This window comes from Mizuhopecten yessoensis, unplaced genomic scaffold (assembly GCF_002113885.1).
Source record: "Mizuhopecten yessoensis strain PY_sf001 unplaced genomic scaffold, ASM211388v2 scaffold2303, whole genome shotgun sequence".
In the NCBI taxonomy this organism is placed as follows: Eukaryota; Metazoa; Mollusca; class Bivalvia; order Pectinida; family Pectinidae; genus Mizuhopecten; species Mizuhopecten yessoensis.
In genome coordinates, this window is record NW_018404479.1 from 1,058,888 (window position 1) to 1,076,667 (window position 17,780).

The following is a 17,780-nucleotide window of genomic DNA, read 5'->3' on the forward strand; positions in this document are numbered from 1 at the left end:
CAATCTTTTCTAGTTTTCACATCCGGAAAAATGCGAATACAGCTTCCCACAAGGGTGTACTGATCATGCAATGCATATTGGCTAATATTGGAAATTCATTGTATAAACCAGCATATGTCTTTAAGAACCGGAACAAGCTTTGTGGTAGAAATTTAACAATTACCCCATAGGCCATGCAATCCTTTAACGGTACAAATCCCAGGCGACCGACACATCGGATGTAGTCATACCATCAGCTTATTTAGAATATTAATTAAATCACGTCGGGTTATCGGAAACACAATCAAAACAGGAAAATCAATATTTGTCAATAAGATAATACGAGCGTACATTAGCTTACACAGATATCCTCCTGATTAGAGACCTATAATTGATAATCATACTCGACAAAGTCAGGTGCTGTTCACGTGTAGAAGTGCCACCTTTGAGTGGATATCTAACTTTGCCACGCAGGTTTAGCACTCCCCCGTGTAATCCAACCGCTTTGTTTGTTTTCCTTTGAATATGATTGATCCCTTCCATCGTGTTACTGAGATCGTGCCTCTATCCTCTGAAGTACTGCCCCAGATCATGTTTATGTAACATAGTTGAAGGTTTAGCGGTTGATAGGTCCATTGGAAATTGAATTGCATGTTGTGCTTAGGGAACCAACTTGATTTTGTTAAAATCGCCTGATTGTCTGGTGATATTGGAGGCCCTAGTTGACGGCTATCAATACTTAAATGATTGGCAAACTGAGTTGGTCGTCTGTATAATTTTACATTCCTACGCTGTATTGTCTATTTGTCGTCATGAAACATTCATTACATGACTAACATACGTGACCTTTCTAAACATACATGGCGCGCTAAATATGCAATGCAGTAGCTTTGGAATGCATAGTTCACGTTATCTTACGATAAATGTATCCCGAATGTTAGTTGTACGTCGAAGGCTTTTAGTTTCACGGGTACTAATTTGTATTTGATTTTGTCCAGCCCTAAACCGATTAGGACTTCGCGCGCACAGTTCTTATCGGGAACAAGTCATGTAATTGCAGTAGTTTTTGTAAGAATGCATAACATATACCTACCAGTAGAACATTTTTACCAATACAGTCTGGACCAATTCACCGTTTCTTAACCGCTGTACATATTTTCTAGGCGAACACGCATGTGATCGTATGGTAATTCGAGATTGACCCTGCGTTACGAATGAATGACAAGACTAATCGTAGGCGATCTCCCTCAACTAGACACTTTCATTGTTTACTGCCTACGGCCTGTTTTACGACTAGAGGTCTAGACGTGTACAGATCGTCTTGCTCAGAAATGACCATTTACACGAGAAAACATAGACAAAGTATAGTCCGAAAGTCATGATGCCTCTCTCAAACTCAGCTGATGTTGTTTGATATCTTGTTGGCGGCCAGTGAATAGAATAACAACGCACAGCGCCAAAAAGCGGGAAAAATCGGTTACAATGATCGATATTAAGAGATTTAATTTTAAAACGCGTACGTGTGGTGTTAGCACATTTTTGGTACATGTAAGAATTTTAGAGGGAACATACGTATGCACTAACAAAACGACCTTATTATGAGGTTTCATCTCCAAATATAACACTGTGTGATTACAGTTACCAAACTTTGTGTTTCTGACCATCAGGATAGTTGTGCTTGTTTAGCTAGGACCTATGAGGACAGGTTTTAAAGCGTTAGTGGCACAAATATAACCATGTGTTTGACAAGGTATACATGTAGCCTACCAGGTGTATGATGTGACGTAGAAAACTCTTACCTGCGGTATTAACGTGTCGCAATTGATTCGATTGTTCCGATAACAGTGATTTCCTTGATAGAGGTCTTAAAACAATGAAGTAGAATATGGACAAATTTTATTGTCGACAACATGATCTCTTAGGAAATTATACTACATCTTTATATGATATAAACTTTTTCTTTTTTTAATATGCTTATTTGTGTGCCTTGTTTCACTAACCCGGTTCTCGCTATGTGAACTTGGTATTACTTGGATTTGACCGAAATTTGCATGGCTGGTGTCGTCGATAAAGCAGACTTCTTTTACCCTTCCGCAACATCTGGTCTTGTTTTCTTAGTGCTGTTAAATGGTATCCATGTACATATTTCCGTTGTTCTTATTTTCCATTGTTTTATTGTTGCGTTTGACTTAAGGGCTTTGTTGTTTGCCCTTTTGGTATACTTACTTTGTTTTTTGTTTTGTTTTGGTTTTTATTTTAGTGTTTTTTTGTTGTGTTAGCACTTTGATATTTCGCCCCTTCCCATACTTCTTTCGGAAGAGTTCGTGTTGTCTTTCTGCTTCTGTTGATGTCTGCTTAATGCCCGTTGTGGTTTCCTTAATGTCGTATTTTAGGTTATTGTCCTTGGGTCGTGTGGCTTCTCGATATGGTAGGTTTGTATTTAACTTTTATGCACACTCTAATGGGTTCAGTAATGATAAAAATAGCCACACTAACAGCAGTTTTCGTCACCCGCTATCGTGTTGTCCCGTTTCATTCGTGCATTCCCCAGTTGTCACTCCATTGTTGGCCTCGATTTTATTTTCTAATCATTAAAACGCAGCGGCAGTTACTGTTTTATTTTCAGTGTAGAATCGTGCCTAACAAACACATTTAAGTAATGTCTGCTAGTGGCATACCAATGTTACCATAATTTTACACTTGGGCTTAACGAACTAACATTGGGTGAAATCAATGCAACAAAGGTATGTTCTTGTATAAGCGCATTGCCTTCTTAAATGTGCATAGCATTCATGCATAGCATGTTCTACACTCGAGTTTTTAAAAACATTGCTCATTCGATTGGACGCTTTTCTGTTGTGTGGTGGAAACCTTTCAAGTGTTTACCAGGTAAGTGGACGTTGCTTCATACTGCTAGTCACGTTCGGGTACTCCGCTAGCAATTAGTAACTGGTAAATACGGAGACTTACGTTTTATCAATATATATTGTAAATTTTATCACTTACATGTATTAGTTCATGGGTAGTATACTTGTACCAATATCAGTGACGTGTATACAGTTTTAAATATAAGTTCAATCGAAGACTTATTGAAACATGTATTAATACCAAGTACAATTTGTATTTATATTACAACAATTATGAAACAATTTATTTAAACTTGTATTAATCATTCTTGTCGGGTCGGGTGTTTAAGTGGGGGTCTTAAAGTGGGAGAAAACCAGAGTACCCCGAGCAAATCCACGTGATCACGCAGGTGACACCATACCTTTTCACGTCTGATCCGGAAATCGAGCCACTGTCGCCTTGTTAGTTTTAAAATATATATATGATTACTTATATGGGGCACAGAAGTAATTCCACACTGTTGGAATTACTTCTTTTCCCCCTATACTATTTTTAGTAATTCGTATCCTACGGACATATCTCCATTAGGATCCAGTGTTATCTGGGATTTTACCGTCTATAATACTTCTTTGCCCCATATACTATTTTAAGTAACTTGTATCCTACGGACATACCTCCATTAGGATCCAGTGTTATATGGGATTTTACCGTCTATATTACTTCTTTGACCCATATGATTACTTATATAAACATGTCTCAAATACCAGTAAAGTGTGTTAAAGTATATGTGTAACAACTCAATAATTAGTGAAGCTGCATCAATAGCATAAAAGTACTGCGGTGATATTTTAATGCATTGTCATTAATGCTGTTCAGTATTTTTTGATTTTTTTTGTAATGATAACGAACATATGCCTATCGAATTCATCTTATGACCATTGACCTCAACCTGAGTTGGAAAAAAAATCAGTTGATATGCATTTATATTCTATACCTAACAGGAATGTCAGTAACGCTGCATTAAGTCATGTATCTGTGATGAAGTCAGTTCATATGAAGTTCGTTGCATGTGAATGTAGGTAATCTTGTGTATATTTTATTAGCAGTAGGATTGGCGGCATACATCTATGCCCCAGAATCAGTTGCAAAGCTTTATTTTACAAACGTTCCCAAAATACCAGTTTATTCAGGTGTTTCTCCTTTTGCAGATATTTGAAATTCAATTACCAATATAGGCTCCAAATTACATACTCATTACGTATTGGTAGATACCCGGCTGTCACGGTAATGCTGGTACATGTTATCCACGTAAGGGCGAGACTGGCAAGCTTCATGCTGTATTTGTAGCATTATATTTGGTAACATTCACTGCGTATGCGACTATTTATTCAACAAAATGTTGAACAGAACGTTAAAACTTGGGGACAGACATATTGATTGCTCTAAGTTAACCGTTAAATAATGAATCAGGAGAGGAAATGACATACTTTTGGTATTCTGTTCCATTGCTAAGTTTGCGAACACGTACGAACTGACATTACACTATATTGACATTAACTTGTGTTTACTCACGAACCGATCCCATTAAAGGCATTCTGGGTTTATCCTATCAAATATGTTATCATCTACGTCACGGCCTATCACTCTAAATCTTAATTTGGCCATCCTTTGCTGAGATCCGGTACAGAATAATTGTTTAATGAAGTCATAGCTTGCTACGTCTAATACAAGTGTTACATACAGTGGGTCAGAACTCGCAACATTGTAAGATCCTCTATGATTTCTTATCTTGTTGTCAAATCCTTGCTACACACTGCAGCGGTTGGAAGATTCGTGATTTATTAAATACGTGCAGTTCATGTTTATGATTACGAATCTTGCTACATATCACTCAGTGTTCCCTAAGCAGGTTACAGGAAAGATAAACCTGTTGCATCCAACTGCATGATCGTATGACGCAACTGCCCCACTACCACATACACCTCCTACATTTGTACAGATTCGAGTGTTCCCTGTTATGTCCTCCGGTGGTGAAACATTTGAGAAAGCAAATTTGATCTGCAACTCGTGGTATCTCTATTTTCTCTCCTGTTTTACCTCCTCTTTCTTACCGGTGGTGTCTTCCAAGGAACCCTCTGGACCCATTTTCTAAGAAGACCGTCTATTATGCCCCCTAGGTCAAATGCATTGGCGTTTTACTTTATACGTTTGCACAGTTATCAATGGGTGGTTTCATACTGTAATTAGAAAGGAGCTAATACAATGTAATACTGTTAATTTTCTGGACTTGTTTCAGTTGTTCAGTTGTCTAATCTTGTATACTTTAGGGAGATTATGACAAAAAAGAGCAACAACTGTATACTAGTTGTCTTTTATTCAAGTAATCAAAATTAACTGTTGCCCTTTTTTAATACTGTACATGGGGGTTTTATTTTATTTTTCAAACGATCAAAGCGGCGCAAAGAGCCGCTGGGGTTTGATCGGTAAACACTTTGTCCATTTTTGGTGCTTCCCCATGCGCGAAAACCTTCTGGGAAATCAGGGCCGCATATTGTCTACAAAAATATGATAGTTAACCCTACTTTATCTGCATTTTTTTACAATTTTTTAGTAAAATATCATGAATTTTCATTTGATAAAAATGTAATATGTATATTTTGCCCTTGCCTGTCATGCAGCAGTATATTATAAATTTCCCTATGATAAAAAGCCTGGTTATCCTGAGCTTTAGTTCCCTATACCAGGATTATGTGCGAGTGGTAAACGAGTTAAGGTTCGTGGGCGAGGCGCGGAGGTAGATATTCTGTTAGAAAGGGCACAAAATGCTTAAGATTCTAACATGTTCTAAAACAATCAGATTTAGAAGACTTGTTTCCAATTGTTCAGTTGTCTAATCTTGTATACTTTAGGGAGATTATGACAAAAAAGAGCAACAACTGTATAATAGTTGTCTTTTATTCAAGTAATCAAAATTAACTGTTGCCCTTTTTTAATACTGTACATGGGGGTTTTATTTTATTTTTCAAACGATCAAAGCGGCGCAAAGAGCCGCTGGGGTTTGATCGGTAAACACTTTGTCCATTTTTGGTGCTTCCCCATGCGCGAAAACCTTCTGGGAAATCAAGGCCGCATATTGTCTACAAAAATATGATAGTAAACCCTACTTTATCTGCATTTATTACAATTTTTAAGTAAAATATCATTAATTTTTCATTTGATAAAAACATATCATCAATGCAGTGTAGATTAACAAAATATTTTGTCTTCACATGTGAGGACGACATTCTTAATATGGTCCGATCTGAATGGTACATTATATTTTCTGCGTAGGTTTTCAGTTTCAAGTTTAGATGAAGTGACGGCGGATTAAGGGGTTGTGTTTTCACCTATGAAGATTACATTATTGTTTTTACATAACTACACTATAAATATCATTTTGTCTGTATACCTAACCAGATAATATCAGCAAACGGCAAAATTGCAGTGAAAACCCATTCAAAATGGCGCTCTGTGTTGTTGTTAAGCGTGACGTCATAAGAACTCGGCGTAAAAAGAAACGCTACACATTCCCGTGCTTTTCTGATGTAGCAATATTGGCGTGAAAAAATCGCTGCTTCTCTTTCTCAGAAGCTAGATGACGTTATTACCTAATCATTGACATTTAAACGTGCAGATAAAACTGTATATTTGCATGCTGTGGGGCAATTATTGAGTAACAATAGTGCAAAATTTAAGGAAATTGAGCGTGAGCGAATTATTCTGAAAGACAAAATTAATGCCATTACTAATTTATAAAATGATTATATAAATTTAAGTATGCAGGTTCTGTTCCTCTGAAGTTGTTGAACTGTCAGTAAGTCATTTTCATAGAAAAAATGGTTTTCAGCAGCTTCGTTGCATTTTCTTGTTAACTTTTTTTATACAGGTTTACATAATACACCTACTCAATTAGTGTGTTATACGCAACCAAATACAATATACATTTACCAACTTGAAGAACATGTTAAGAACTTTATCTAACTCTAGAGATTTTTTGTTTTCTATTGATGATTTTTTTCTTTCTAAGGTTCCCTTCTATATCTACCGTTATACAACCATTGTTTTTATTGTTTTTCGTGTTTGAATGCCCTACTCCCACTATTGTTTAGTTATCTTGCGTGATAGCTTTATTGTATATTTTGTCCTAGTGTTGCTGATTTGCATTTTTTGACGGTTTCGATTTTGTATTTTGGTGGTTTTTTTGTCCTTACATGTTGATCTATATTCTGTTGTTGTATGTTAAAGCTATCTTTTACACGCATATTGAGTCCTTGTTTCATATCACTATGGTAATATGTATATTTTGCCCTTGCCTGCCATGCAGCAGTATATTATAAATTTCCCTATGATAAAAAGCCTGGTTATCCTGAGCTTCAGTTCCCTTTACCAGGATTATGTGCGAGTGGTAAACGAGTTAAGGTTCGTGGGCGAGGCGCGGAGGTAGATATTCTGTTAGAAAGGGCACAAAATGCTTAAGATTCTAACATGTTCTAAAACAATCAGATTTAGAAGGCCTTTTCACTAATTACGAGATATATGGATATACCAGAACAGTTTAGTGAGTTGCTTGGCGTTTGTGCGTGTATTAATGAGAATGAAGATTGTCCATTGTTCGATCACCCATAACAAACAAATAATAATCAAAAGACTCACAAAGTCATAGTTACTTACGTATCGCATCGCGCCTGTGAACCAGGAGATATCGATGATAATTACAGAAGTGAATTTCAAATACAGCTGTCAGCTGTTCGTATAACTTACAGAATTGTATTTACTTTGTGGAACTTATTCAGCCCGCAGGCTCACGATTCTGCTCTGATATGATACCACAAGGATTAAGGTAAGTGGTTATCTTACCGCCAATTGCTTTCATGCAAGACATTTTTGAAAAAATAGAGATGATATATTTGCTTTATCGTTTTACATTAATCCACAGGGATAGTATTTGTCTTGAAAAGAAATGAAACAGTATTTTCAAGAACTGTTTTTACTACATTTATCATGCAGAATTTGAAATTGCAAACACCAATGCCAATTGTCATTATGATCATACTTATATACTTATCTACAGGATATAATAAAAGGTGACGTCACCAATAAACAATATTGTTTGTTCATGTTGACTTTTGAGTGTCTTCTTGGTTTCTGTTCTTGTCATTTGATATCGGCAATGAGTTCCGGTTTTGACCTTGTGTATTGACGTTATTATACATAAATGTATATATATTTTTTTCTGATTTACTTTACATTGTTACATAACATAACACAGATGGAATAAAAGGAATGAAATAATGTATGCACCTGTCGGTGTTAAATTTAGAGTGGTCAATCAGCAGTAGTTACATGCTATAGGTAGGTATGTATATGCATTAAATCAATGGTATATGAGTATTTCTAACGGTGCTAACAGTGAATATAAGAATGCACTCCGTCCATAGTCAGACCGTCAGTGCGCCACGCTATTTGGAACGACGTAAACATCAAATATTCTTATAACAGTATGTGAGTACTCTTTGGTATGGTGGTCTGGTACCCAACCATATTCGGTGTTACATGTAAGGTCCTTTGCTCATTTCTGATACAAACTGATGTTTGGCCGAAATGTCGAGATTATCGATTGTTCGCAATGCTCTGCCTTATTGAATTATGTGTTCGTTATATCAATTGATTGGTTGTTTAATTGTCCTGCACACACCCTTATCAATGTGCAGTTCCTGTAATAGTTCTTCGATAAAGAATTTCTTAAATTGATTTTACACTGAACGTGATCTAGGTTTTTATGGGATATGTGATTAATTTATTCATTAATAAAACTGCGGGTAGGCAAGGGTACTAAAGGTACTTGAATTATATTTGGACTCATTACTTAACACTAGATGTACCCTTATGTCCGATACGTAATCTGGCGATTGATTGGTCAGACAATGCAGGTTTCTGTCTGTTTTCTCCAATAAAAATATATTATTCTACTGATATTTGTAAGTTCTACTTGAAATTTCCCTTAATGAAATAAGCTAGGAACTATGTGATAAAAAGTTATGCTGGTGTCTGTGTAGATTTTTATCGAAAACTTTGTAGTCTCGTGAAATTTGCTTACTTGATTATGCATGAAAAAGTAAAGGTTCAAAGATTAGCTGTTAGAGCAATATACCTGATAGGATTCACGTAAGTGATCATTTTGTAAATCTGATCCCCGATATCTTATCTGCTGCTGTTTCAGAACCTTGCGTATGTTGGCAACATATATTGTGTTTTATTGTCTCTGGTTATCCTGAAGAAGAGTGTATGACAACTTCAATCATTCCTACCAAGTTCAGTGTATACACTGACTGTCATCACTAGCGTACATAGTGTTTGCCATTTTGTCTCGTTAAAATCTGGTTCAGTGAGTGGCATTGCCTGTCTTTAATGTTTTTTCTAAATGTGTACATTGTATGACATATTTCTCTAATTAATCTGTCTAAAAGTGTCAGGCATTGTCTGTCGTTACTATCTCAAGCAGTGTATGACATGGTGGTTTTAAGATATTTTGTCTCGTTACATTATCGTACATTGTATAACAATGTTCCTCGTTACAATCTGATAGAAGGTATAATACTGTCTCTAGTTACTTTCTAGTACATTGTGTGACATTGCCATTCGATACACATTGTTTTTACAAAGTATGGCATTCTTTCTGTCTTGTATGATATTTTCTTTCGTTACTTTCTGGTACACATTATGACATTATTTCGCGGTAATTTTGATACAGTGTTTAACATTACCCCCGCATTACTTTCTTGTACAATTCATGACATTTTCTTTCGTTAATATCTGGAAGTGTGTATGTCATTTTTCGCGTTACTTTCTGATACAGTGTATGTAAAGCTCCACGTAACTATCTTGTACAATTTATGACATTTTCTCTCGTTACTAATAGTGTATATGACATTTTCTCTCGCTACTATCTTGTATGACATTTCTCTCGTTGCTAATAGTGTGTATGACATTTTCTCTCGCTACTATCTTGTACAATTCATGACATTTTCACTCGTTACTAGTAGTGTGTATGACATTATCTCTTGTTCCTTTATGGTACCGTGTATAACGTTGTCACTCATTTATAAATGATACACAATATGTTAATGACTGGCTTACAGTCCGTAAACCATACCAGCTCCATCATTGTTGTGTAAACATTAACGTCGCGTCAAGCGTATAATAGACATTGATCACTTGATGGAACTATCCAATTAACATGTTAGGTGATTAGCGCTACAAATTAATGTTTTTTCCTAAGGTTGTGTGGGTCATTGCGGTGTATATTTAGTTATGTAAGACTTGGAGACGGTCTTAGAGGACATAGTTATATAACCGCCTAGCCGGAAGAGGTTATTGCATTAGTCGGTAACATAGGGTTTACATTATCCAGGTTAATTAGGACATCTTTAAGTGTAACTGCTGTCTTTCCTTACATATCTAGGTTTTTCTAGATAAGATAATCATTGTTAATGTCTGATCTAGTTCATAAACACGTGCACATGTCGCTAAAAGTCTATCGTCATTTTTACATTTCCTTTATGGCAAACCCCTCTACACTTGGTTTATATTGATATACTTTATCCGCAGCAATAAGATTTCGGAAGTGATCGCTGTCATAGGGCTGATCAAGGATAAAGCTGTAACAGCAGACATATGTGACATAACTTTTCAATTCACTATCAGATCAGTTGTAACCATGATGTTAGAATGTGTCTAATAAAAAAAACACATACAGAAATGTTTACAACAGGTGATCATTGAGTCATTTTATAAATGGGTATATCAAGTTAAACTTAGATATAATAGTAGGCTTATACATGTTTATTGGATACACACCTGCGTGATTACACGAGTGTTATATTTTGCAAAGGTATACAAAATATGTTACAAAAAGTGTATTTGTAACGCTTTTATATTACTAGCTCCTTCTCCTAACTCTTCATTTCAATATATTGTCCGGTTTTACCCTCTTCAACCTTTTTGTCATTAAACCTTTCGAATATATCATTTCAAATGTAATTAAATAGTCCGGGTGCCTTCCTATTAACAATTCACCGAGACGTTTTTCTATAACATGAAAAAATCCATTTACAGTGATTCACAGTTTGAATTTTTTAAATATGTTTTATAAGTATTCTTTTGACGATGTGTGAAATCTTTGATGCGTCATAACGATAATGCTACATTACTACGTGTATCCTGAATTGCGAACGCACATTTGTTGTGTGGGTAGAGGGTATAGATAAAGATAGTTCCGTGATCCTTACAGCGATCAACACGCTACACTGGTATTATCATAGCCATATAGCATTGACAGGCATTCCCAATATGAACGCCATCTAAGGTTCACACACGTATCCATGTGTGCTAAAATTACCATTGGCAGTCAACCGGCAAGCATAAAATCTGACACTGAGATTTCAGAAATCTGTGCAGAATTAGTGTACAAATACATACAACTCATTTTACTTGGATAAGCCTGTAACGTGCTGTTCGATGTGTATTTCCCAGCGACATTCGTCTGCGTGTCACCTGCTCCTAACGATTTCCTGGTGACAGGTGTTTAACATGTCAAGAATGTCGATATCTCTACCTTATTTCCTACAACCATGGACTCACCTACAGCGTGATGACCTCATATGGTATAATAGTTGGTGACTCAGTTCAATTAATCGGTGATAACCTCTTGTAATATTGCTGCCTATCGATGGTTGTGTTATAAAGCTTGTGTAATACTGGGAGATTTCTCCTCAATCTTTTGTATGAATAATTACGCTTGAGACAGAATATTTGGAAAACCTTGAAATCGACAGAAATTGATTTTCATTCCGTAATTAAACAACAGTTTATGGCAGTAGTGGTGCATGCTTTTAGGAATTAAAATGCTGAAGAATTGTTCATCATAATATAGATAAAATGAATGTGGGCTTAAATCGAAGGCAGAGACTTACTTTGTACTCACCTACAACCTTATCGTTGTTATTCATAATTTTAAATTTTGAAGAAATAAACTATAGCGTTTTTGATTTTAGTAAGAATTTGCCTAACATTAAATATATCTTGGATGTCCCTATTTAAACGACTGCAACTGACATTGCATTCACACTAAGCGATCTCTTGGGTTTTTTCTGTGGAGTCATTATGTTTAACGTTTTGATGACTTCCGGTTCCTACTCTATTTATTTTGCCCTCGACGCCAAGTTCTTTGTTACAATATATGTCTATGCTCATCAGCATGTCTTTTGTTTTTGTTGCTATAATTCTCGGAATATCAGGAAGTGACATCCTCGAATTTGGTCTAAATTAAAAAGGCGATAGACGTCGATGACGTAGAAGACGCTTACGCTTCCAGAGCACCTGGTCTTGTTACTCTAGTTCTTTTTGAAAGGTCCCGATTTTGATGTTTCCTTTGCTCATATTCTGCCCTAGCTTCATCGCATTTGTGTTCTAATATCACACTTCGGTATTCCCTTCTTAAAACCTCTAAGGATCTGGTATGTATGTACGTATAAATATATATGTATATTTTGTAACGATTTGGGCACGTTTTCCTTCCAACTATACACTTCGATGACTGGAACTTAATAGTTTGTTAAAAATAAATCATATATATAGTGTTTTAACCGTGTATGCAATTTACAAAAAAAAAGACCTACACGTTATTTGCGATGAATAGGTTTTCGTTACACTGAACATCGACTAAGATCAAGATATTATTTCTGTTTGTAAAAAACGATGATTTTTTTTCCAAAACCATGCATAAGAATTACCAACATTGCTATATATTTCAAAAAATTCTACCAGCACCGTTAGGGAAATGGAAAATACATATCCATTACAAGTCAGTTTTGCTAGACTTCCGAGTCATTTGAAAAAATAAAGTAGATTATTTGTGTTCGGGAAGGGTTAGGTGTAATTGAGAAAACGTCCATTTTTGTTCAGGACCAGATATTTATGCACATTACCTTAATCGGGATTAGGCGGTCTGCAGACAACAGCAAATGTATTGCGATACTGTATGCAAAGCGTGTCTTTGAAATTATGTTTGGTACAATACTTGGTTTTCAAAACGCTTACATACCCAGTGAATTGTTTTTTAGTTGAAGTTCTCCATGTCCTGTCCAGTTGCGTATATTTTTGTTCGCTGCTGGTTTTGGGTCGTTTTATTAAATATTTGAATCAGCTTTTGATATAAAATGAATAAAAAAAAGTTAACAAATACATGTGAGTGAAAATATTTATGCTTGAAAGGTTATAGCCTTTAAATAATAATAAAAACAATACTCCTCAAAGCAGGTATCGCTTTAGTAAAAGACATTGTATTGATTCCCACTCTTCTTACATTAATTCACCTTGGGAAGTTTGCTAGGTTTCGCTCTAGACTTTGAATAAAACTGTATACATGCATATAATATAAAAAGAACAAATCATAACAACACGTCTTTAGCGCTTTCATCTCATCATATATAAACACAAACACATATGTGAACTCTCCTCATCCAACATCTTGTGATTCTGATATAATGCTACAACAACATGCATACACCGATCACTAGTTTACAACCCTTCCCGTGCATATACATTCGTAAGGGTGTATCAATAATTCGGAATATGTATGCCGCGTATCCAGGCCGGTAAGAATGTGTGTGCGCCACAATCATCTGGGGCGAATGACACAAATATGTCATATTATGTTCCAATGGCTTTACAGTATCGCGGGAACAGGATAGCTTTCGACACACATAAGAGAGACCAAAATGTGTCAGTTACAAATACCTTTAATCTGTATAATTTTATTTTCTATATATTTTTTATATTACTCTTTATTTCCTACATTTCCGGCATGCTCGTATACATTAGGATCGCACTGACAATAAAGACACAACACAAAGAGACATAAAACCCAACAAAAATACAGTGAGGAAACTTTGTGTTCCGAAAGGTTTGAAATTTTGATCAAACATGCAGCCCTCTACATAATAAGCTATTGTAGTGACTGTCAAACAGCTTATATCATTGGCCAGACAGTATACCCTGCCACGGTGTATGCCCTTTGCACAAAACAACTGTCAATATTTATACAACGAACAGCGTTAAGACCTAAAATCGATGCCTGTTGCATTGCCCAACAACTCCGTATCTTGTAATCTCTAGTGCAAATGAATAAATAATGGGATATGCCTAAGATCAGAAAATGCTCTTTTGATAAACAGGTTTAAATTGTTCGCCCAGAATCTGGTTCTCAACGGTATCATTGCAGTTGTGTGGTCATAGAAATTGTTCATTTTCTGTTTAAAACCCTCCCCAAGTTCCGTATGATGTAATTGTTTGCATGAATTACGACTAAATGTAAAATCTCTTAATGGACTTTGGACCGCGACGTCCGGAGATTAATCCTCCAGCGATTGAAAATGTAAAAGATACACACACTTCAAATTGTTGCCATTAAATATCAAATTATCGAGCCTGTAGAAATCCATATGGCAAAAATCCCGCACCTTTCATAATTTTGATTATTGATTAACTATAGAGGTGTTTTTTTCTTTGCACACACATATGACAACTTTTTTTCACAATTAGTCAGCTTAACACCCTGCATGTAACTGATACGGTCTTACTCATAGGATGTCTGTCTCTTTTGAACTTTGTTTATAATGGCTGATAGTATAACATACTTTCTTTTGTAGCGTTTGGTCTAAATATTTAAATTAAAATACGATAGTATAGTCCCGTGGTGCATATGATCTTTTCTCACGCTTGCACATTCATTGAGTGTTCTTTAGAGACTGATCGAAGTGATTCCTATTGACAGGTTGTCGGTTCGTCATCATCGGTGAAGTAAAAACCTATTAATTTTGCTGCTATTAAGGGCTTTGTTTGAATTCAGCTGACTCATTCGGTTATAGCTTGTAGCGATGCGTGGTGTGTCCAGATGTGTGACTCGGCCAGTGGGAGTGTAAGCAACGGACCAACAGTGCGGCATTAGCGTGAACAGATGAATCAAACAAACATATTAAAAATGTATGGACGAGGTTGCAATGTACCGTTCCCGGTGTGAATCTAATTAAACAACGCCGATACAAGTGATTGTGAATATAAATCCGGACGTAGTGGTGTATATTTAGTCACGACCGTTCATCGCGCTACCGGATGAAGAGGTTTTTTGTTGAGTCTCAAACGAGTACGGATTATATTTGAAGTGTAAGAACGGGTACTTAAAAGGAAAATGTGTGATGTTTTCGATGGAATATGTCAAATGAAGGTTAGTATATATAACCTTAACGTTATAACATCTTTGGCCCTTACACATTTTAGTAATCTATAGGGAGCTAGCTAATGGATTCGTGAACTATTAAGGATATCAATATTGACATAAAGGCGAAGATTTGAATAAACCATTTCCCCTGTCTTTAAAATATATATCAGAATACACCTGAACCAAAGACTGCTTAAACTACACTTTTAATGCTTGACTTGTGTATTATTTGTAGGAATTTTATTTATATAGGTATACTGACTGGATGATGAAATAAAAAATATCAGATAAAAGGTTAATGCAAAACACATATATTTGATAAAGTAAAACGGATGTATATATTTCATCAGGTGGATTATTTTCCTGTATGCTGTAGGTAAAAAATACATTTTATTGATGGATTAATAATATCTTGTACATATGTAATCGTCCGTATGTACTGTACCCTATGCATGAAATATAACAGGCATCTTAGCTGCGTACTGAGACGGTCGGTCTACACACCGTCCGTCCCAACGGAGTATCGCTTCGCAGACAAGCGCTCCATCACCAAGGGAAAATCATAGATATTCTCGCACCATTTCCTTCAGATGAAAATGCAATTTATTATTCTCTGCCAATTAACAGAAAAGCTTGTAGCAAGAGTTTGGATTTTCTATCGGTTTATACATCTTCGTAATACATGAGCGCAGGCCGTAAATTTCAATTTACTTTCCGTAGCAAGAAATGTTCTACCAAAAGAACGGTACACGGTTGTGAAGCATTGAATGCTGCAATGTTGGAACAATAACGAACGGGCATTAGTTACGTGCTTTTAACACCAGGCTATAAATATGTTACCTTCATACGTTTACGTGTGTGGCAAGGAAAAGTATAGCTCCCTATATATTGCTTTTACGATATAAAATAGCATTGCAGTATTACAAATGACACCGATTTGAAGTTTCGCACGACTTAATACTGAATACGACCAATATGGTAGCCACTGAGGGATATCGGACGTTGTAAAGTTGGGTTTTAACGTGTAACAATGTTAGATGAAAGAGCTTCACACACATGTAAAACGGCAAAGTAGAGTAAACAAGTTATTTAATTACCCATGCGACCTCTCAACACCGTCCGATGGCCCGTATGAGCTGTACTGACATTGTAAACTTTCACTTACTCTCAGCATTGTTCCGGGTATAAAACTTAAATGTGTCACAGTTATGATCATTGTCATTTAATGCTTCTGCGCCTCAATACTGAAAAATGCTGCAATCATTCTGTAATTGTCATAATAAAAGAGAGTCTCGTTATTCAGTTACTAATATTCCTGTTGTTCTGGTATCAAGTGTTTTATTGGACATATTTCAAGGGTCTGGTTTGTCTAGCCTTCCCACACACTATCGTCTTACCTAAGATCGTAAGTGGCTGGATTATGCACGCTCCAATATATTTAAAGTCCGATATCAGACCTAGTTGTGGAATTCCCGGTCGAAAGGAAGTCTGCTACATCATATATCTATCATCCAATCATACTGAAAGCTCGAAACGGGATTGAATACTTCATAATTTATATTGATAATATGAAGTAATAGTCAACATAAAATCAGCAACGGGTACTCATACTTGCTATCAAAGAGTTGTCCTCTTCAAGTATGTATTGGTATCTTATAGGGCGGAAGATTGGGAGTCACTTGTTAAAATAACAGGTCTACCGTCTGTGTGTGTGTCTGTTGTTCAGTGTCAAATATCAGGAAATTACACTATCGATGTAGATTACCAGATCATTCATTTAAGCATTTACAAGGTCCTCGGATAACTTTCCGTGATAAACAGATCTGCCTGTGCGAACGAATTTTTCTTTCTCATTTACTCGTCTGAGAGTTGTATGAAGCCATGATTGAGTTTGTGGTGGTGAAATTACAAAGGCGATACAATGAGCACTTTGCCATTGTCTAAATAACAGTTATCCACGCGAACATGAGTCATATGTCTAAATACTAGCGAACTGATGGATATCATTTGTAACTCAGAATTATACATCCGGTCATTTTACTAAAGCATGGTTAGCTTGCAATATCTTATTCTTACTATCACACTGGTATGTTCCGGACTGTAAATTATGATAGATTTATTGTTATACTTGCTTAACAAAGTTATATAATTAAATCGAAGAACCCCACAGTATTTCTCTTCCAACGACTCTTTTTTAACACAGAGAAATTGGATAAACGGGAAATGCGTAAAGCTAGCGTGCTACTTATGTACCCACATTGAAATAACAAGTAGGGAGCAATTTCATTGGTTAATGGTTTGGCATAAAGCATGCAACATAATAACCCTTTATTATTTTATTGACACGATTCTCTGTTTTTCGCAGGGATGTAAACTATTATTGTAAGAAAAAAATCTTAGAAAATGATATGTGAACGTTGTAATTAGTACCGGATATCATCATAGTTATCTCAGTTTGGCTTTTAATTGATTTTAGAGTTTTACACTCGAGTACGATCCACTTACGGGAGTCTTTATATAAATCGTATATATATTTATAATTATAATTGACGAAATTGAAGAAATGCAAGTAATTTAAATCAGAAAATGGTAAATAAACAAAAGACAACTCTGCATGTTCACTGTATGAGCTTAGTTG

The 17,780-nt window shown here is 35.9% G+C and overlaps 1 protein-coding gene across 6 annotated transcripts in view; it reads left to right on the forward strand.

The window, feature by feature from the left end:
- The window catches only part of LOC110445431, a 154,658-nt gene that overhangs the window by 52,388 nt on the left and 84,490 nt on the right, over window positions 1-17,780 (forward strand). The window contains exon 1 of one of the 6 annotated variants that reach the window (XM_021490060.1): window positions 14,809-15,148. The exons of the other annotated variants lie outside the window; for them this stretch is intronic. The gene's annotated coding sequence lies outside the window, so the exon portion shown is untranslated. Of the gene's footprint in view, window positions 1-14,808; window positions 15,149-17,780 lie in introns of those variants that run through there. 6 annotated transcript variants of the gene reach the window in all.